Raw genomic sequence first — 6,387 nt, 5'->3', positions numbered from 1 at the left:
CAGACAGTCTGGCTCCAGAGACCATGCTCTTAATGTTGATTCTTGATGAAACATATGAGCATAAGTGAAGGGGTGGGAGTTTGGATAAAATGTAGAGGGGTCAAATTTACTTCCCCACACCACAAAGCAGAGATGGGCTATAGCTACAGATGCCCTCTGAGTCTCCCGACTCCAAATTTTATGCCTTTAGTGACTGTTCCACACTGTCCCTTATATTTTTAATTGTTTTAAAAGCAAATGCAGCTTTGCTCTCTGTGGACACTGTTTTAATAAGCCTATTTAAATATTCATAATTCAAATGCAGAGTCCCCTGCTGCAGTCTTCTGTGATTCACAGACCTCAGTACGTGGCCTGTGCTCCTCTCCATACAGACCTGGTGAACTGGCCAGCCACCCGTTTATGCCACTTCCTGTCTGATCAGACTCTGAACAGACTGCTGAGCCAGGGGCTTATGAGAATCTGTCATTGCTTCCAAAATATTAATTGGATGGTGATATTTTTGCTCAATAGGCAGCTGGTTCATAACCTCACTGGGAAAGTGCAAAATGGTGATTAAAAAAGAAAAAAGTGGCTCAATTCTAGGAGAAATGAGAATGTTTCAGAATATCTCAGGAGTTAACTGAGCTGCTGTTTTTTTTCTCTTCATTCTCTCAAACGCACATTCACTGAACATCATTCAATCCTGGAATAAGATGTTTGAATTCAAATCTGTGAATCTCAGGCATTTCTCAAATTTCTCCTGTATCCTCATTGGAATCAAATGTGGAGTTCAGGCCCTACATTTTTTATCCGAAGTGTGAAGTGAAGTGTTGTGTCCGACTCCTTGTGACACCATTGGTATAGCCAGCCTGCCAGGCTCCTCTGTCCATGGAATTCTATAGGCAAGAATTCTGGAGTGGGTTGCCATTTCCTTCTCCAGGGGATCTTATCCATTCAGGGATGGAACCCGGGTCTTCCACACTGCAGGCAGATTCTTTACCATCTGAGCCACCAGGGAAGCCTTTCTTAATTATCTTTGGTTTGGAGGTAAATCCTATTAAATTTTATATTCTTAGTGTCCACATTAGTACCACTTACATATTTTTTCCCTGAATAAACTCTGGAAGGATAGTAGGAAGGAAGGGAGGAAAGAAAGAAGGAAAAAAGGAAGGAAGGAAAAATTTATCCTAAACCCTCATGGTTCTTTCCTTTCTGTGTGTGTGTGTGTGTGTGTGTGTGTGTGTGTGTGTGTGTGTAGAGAGAGATTGATTTAAGCACTTGGCTCATGTAGTTCTGAAGGCATAAAAGCTATCAACTCCAAAATATGCAGATCTGGCACACTGCAGACTCAGGATGTGTCAGTACTACAGTTTAGGTGTGAAGGCAGTCAGCTGGAAGAATTCCTTCTTGCTTGGGGGAGGTCAATTTTTTGTTCTATTAGGACCTTCAACTGATTGGACGAGACCCACCCGGTCATGGATGGCAGTTTGCTTCACTCAAAATGCACTGACATAAACATTAACATCATCCAAAAACATTCTTACAGAGACATCCAGAATAATATTTGACCACATAGGTGGGCACTATGGCCCAGTCAGGTTGACACACAAAATTAACCATCATAGGTGGTGTTCCCCAGATTCACCTCCTTCCCAGAACATCAGAATGTGACCAAGGTTGGAAGCACTTAGTTCAGATGAGGTCCTGGTAGGGTAGAATGGGCCACCAGTACAATATGACTGGTGTCTTCCAAAGAAGAGCAAAGGGGCTTCCCTGGAGATGTGGTGGTTAAGAATCTACCCTGCAATGCAGGGGACATGGGTGAGATCCTTGGTCGGGGAACTAGGATCCTGTATGCCACAGAGTAACCACGCCTGCACGCCACAGCTGAGTCCACGACACAGCTAGAGAGTCCATGCACCGCAACAAAGATCCCGCATGACAAAACATTGCCCAGCATGCCGCAACTGAGGCTCAATGCAGCCAAATGAATAAATTAGTTAAAATATAATTTTTTTTTTAAGGAGAAGAGAAAATACAGAGCCAGAGATACTTTGGGAGAACATTGAAAGTGAAACTGTTAGTTGTTCAGACATGTCCAACCCTTTGCGACCTCACGGACTGTAGCCCACCAGGCTCCTCTGTCCATGGGATTCTCCAGGCAAGAATACTGGAGTGGGTTGCCATTTTCTTCCCCAGGGGAACTTCTCCACCCAGGGATCAAACTCAGGTCTCCTGCACTGCAGGCAGATTCTCTACCATTTTAGCCACCAGGTGTGATGGCAAAAGGCAGAGATTGGAGTGAAGTGTTGACAAGCCAAGGACAATCAAGGATTTCTGACCAGACCAGAAGTTAAGTGAAAGGCAGGGAGCAAGTTCTCCCCTAGTGCCTGCAGAGAGAGCAGGGCCCTGCCAACACTTGACTTCAGACTGCTGACCCCCAGATCTATGCGAGAGTACCTTTCTGTTGCTGCAGGCCACCAGGTTCATGGTACTTTATTACGGCAGCCCTAGGAAACAGATTCAATTGCTATACTACTATGTATTAATAGCTTAAGGTGTGTAAAAATCTCTTTGAGGATAAAAATAAATAAATCATTGGGATTTTCTCTCCTAAGGGTGGGGAAGCAGGGGCATGACCCCTGACTCAGACGAGTTCCGGGACTTGCAGCACGAAGAGACAGACAAAGCTGGGGTACAGCAAAAGAGCCCCGACAGGAGAGGGTAGACAGTGGGATGGACCAGCAGGGGTCATCTGTGAAAGGAACGAGGCCAACTGACGATGGAAGGGCAGACACCTAACTGTGTCACTCTCCTCTTTGATGCAGGTATTTGTCTTGGAAAGCCTTGCAGGGGGGTGTCTCAGAGTCACTCACAGGAGCCCAGTGACACCTCCTGCAAAATCAGGAATATGAAAGAGAATGGAAGCGGAGAGTCAGAGGGGTGGAGGGGAAGAACTGGATCCGCTGTCACTCTGGAAGGGAAAAGGAAGCGTCAGATCGCAGCCGGTAAATAAGATGTTACAGAGAAGCTTGAAAAGCCGGGTTCCTTCTCCTTTGTCAAGACTCCGCCTGCCTCCCATGGAGGGGCTCAGTGACAGACACATTAAAACACCATTAAAGTGTGAAATAGAACACAGTGTGAAAATAGATTTAACCTTCACAGCATATCGATTGCTACCCTGAGTCGTGGCCAGGTTCTTGGACAACTGTTTTATAATAGGTTTTACTTATTTTTTCCTGTTGCTATTCTGACTTCCTCTGCGGAGGGTGTGATTTCTCAAAGCTCCGGACAGTGGAGAGAAGCAGGCTTGCCTCTCGGGGAGCATCTGGCTTTGGAGTGCTCCTGCCAGCGGCTCCATGAACAGAGACCTGCGAAGGCGAGGGATGATTCTGGGGTGGCAGATACCTGGGGCTGAGGGGGAGAACGTTGCCAACTTCCCAGGGAGGGAGAAGGAGGGAGGGTTGGGTCCATACAGTTATAAATAATAGCAGGAGTGGGCTACCCACATCTCGTGTGATTTAATTTAGGTGCCCAAGGGTGGTGGACTATTTCTGCCTTGTAAGATGGCTCTTGTATTTGTTTGTTTTTTCTTCAGAGTGTGTATACACACACACACAACGTTTTTCATAATAAGCAAGAAAAGAAATTTGGTTCCCTATGGCAAAAATGATCAAGGAGCTGTAACTCTCTAAATAATTTTCTGAATACGTTTTAGACCCCCTGAGGGGAGGTGAACGAGGAAAAACATAAGGATGGTAAAACCACTTACATTCCAACGAAACATTCATATTTCATTTTTAAAAGTTATTCTTGATGGTGTTACAATATTGCCTCTGTTTTATGTATTGGTTTTTTTGGCTGTGAGACGTGTGGATCTTAGCTCCCCGACCAGGGATTGAACCTGTGCCCCTTGCATTGAAAGGTGAAGTCCTAACCACTGGCCCACCAGGGAAGTCCCTTATATTTAACTTTGTAATGGCTCAGGGGACTCAGCAGATGGGAAGATACATTTGTATCTCAGAATTAATAATCATGAGCTCAAGTACCCCTCTATGTGGGACTTGTAACATTGTTTTTCTTCAGCCATCTTATTTGTAAAATGAACATCTAAGGAATAGCCCTTTCTTAAAGTGTAGCAGAATCAGAGAAAAATTGTAATGAAAAGATCAGTGTGTGGCAAAGCATTCAATACACTGGCATTGCAGGCCATGGAATACCAAAGAGGCCAATATTGACTGATGCTTTCTGGGGCCCACTGGACTACAGCTCCAAAAAGGTGGGAAAACTACCCATTAGGCCTATGGAAAACAGCATGGAGGTTTCTTAAAAAACTAAAAACAGAGCTATCATGGGACCTTGCAGTCCCACTCCTGGGCATGTATCTGGAGAAAAACATGGTCTGAAAGGATACATGCATCCTGGTGTTCATTGCAGCCCTGTTTACAACAGCCAAGACATGGAAGCAAGCTAAATGCCCATCAACAGAGGAATGGGCAAAGAAGGTGTGGTGCATATATACAATGGAATATTACTCAGCCACGAAAAAGAGTGAAATAATGCCATTGCAGCAACATGGATGGACTTAGAGATTGTCATCCTGAGTCAAGTAAGTCAGACGGACAAGGAGAAATATTGCACACATCTCTTATATGCAGAATCTAAAAAGAAATGATACAAATGAACTTATTTACAAAACAGAAACAGACTCACAGACTTAGAGAACTAACTTACGGGGGAAGGGATAATTAGGAAGTTTGGGATAGACATGTACACACTGCTATATTTAAAGTGAATAACCAACAGAGACCTACTGTACAGCACAGGGAACTCTGCTCAATGTTATGCGGCAGCCTGGATGGGAGTGGAGTTTAGGAGAGAATGGATACATATATGTGTATGGCTGAGCACCTGAAAACAAACACCTTTTCTATGTACCTGAAACTATCACAACTTGTTAATCAGCTAAACTCTAATATAAAATAAAAAGTTTAAAAAAGAACAAAAAACCCTCAAAAGACTACCAGTGAGGGGACTGAAATCTGGACTTTCACAACTGTGTGTTCGAAATCATACTTTTACAATTCATCATATTAAGAATTCAAATATATTTGATAAAATTGAACTTCATTTTTTAATACAAAAGCTGTTAGTAAAAAAGGCTAAAAACTTTAACAGAAAAAATATATACACCATCATGCTTAATGGTGAACAAATAAATTCTCTTTGGGCTTAGAAACATGGCAAAGTTAATTACCCCATTTAACTGCTGTTGTTTAGAATTATTGTATAAATAATAACTGCTAAATTAAATATAAATTAAGAATAACAGCTCTAATAGTGAAGGGGATAAAAAATGTTGTAGATCATATGATTGTCTAAATAAAAAATTCAGTAAGATCTACTGGGGTCTTTAAAATAATTGATTTAAATACATTTATCAATTAAAAACTATATATAAAATACCAGTAATTTTCTCTATAAGAAATGTATCTGCTTTGGAAATAGAAGAAAAAAAGAAAAAAAATCCTCCTCCTCCAAAAAGGGTGCACCCAGTTGGGGCCATAAATACAAAATAAAGTGAGAATAATCCTTATAGGAAATGTTTGGAACTCACATGAACAAAACTATGAAATATTATGTCATGTTCACATATTGAGAGATTAATATTGTAAAGATCACAAATCATTCCCAAATAATTTATGAATGTACTAAAATTCCAGTAGGATATTTCAGAGCATGAAAAATATCTTCAAAATAATTATGTAGACAAGTAAGTTGGGTAACCTCAGATATGCAGATGACACCACCCTTGTGGCAGAAAGTGAAGAAGAACTAAACAGCCTCTTGATGAAAGTGAAAGAGGAGAGTGAAAAAGTTGGCTTAAAGCTCAACGTTCAGAAAACTAAGATCGTGGCATCCGGTCCCATCACTTCATGGGAAATAGATGGGGAAACCGCGGAAACAGTGTCAGACTTTATTTTGGGGGGCTCCAAAATCACTGCTGATGGTGATTGCAGCCATGAAATTAAAAGACGCTTACTCCTTGAAAGGAAGGTTATGACCAACCTAGATAGCATATTTAAAAGCAGAGACATTTCTTTGCCAACAAAGGTCCGTCTAGTCAATGCTATGGTTTTTCCAGTGGTCATGTATGGATGTGAGAGTTGGACTATAAAGAAAGCTGAGCACAGAAGAATTGATGCTTTTGAACTGTGGTGTTGGAGAAGACTCTTGAGAGTCCCTTGGACTGCAAGGAGATCCAATCGGTCCATCCTAAAGGAGATCAGTCCTGGGTGTTCACTGGAAGGACTGATGCTGAAGCTGAAACTCCCAGTACTTTGGCCACCTGATGCAAAGAGCTGACTCACTAGAAAAGACCCTAATGCTGGGAACGACTGGGGGCAG

This window comes from Giraffa tippelskirchi, chromosome 12 (assembly GCF_054371585.1).
Source record: "Giraffa tippelskirchi isolate mGirTip1 chromosome 12, T2T-mGirTip1v1.2.pri, whole genome shotgun sequence".
NCBI lineage: Eukaryota > Metazoa > Chordata > Mammalia > Artiodactyla > Giraffidae > Giraffa > Giraffa tippelskirchi.
Note: the sequence above shows the minus strand (reverse complement) of the source record.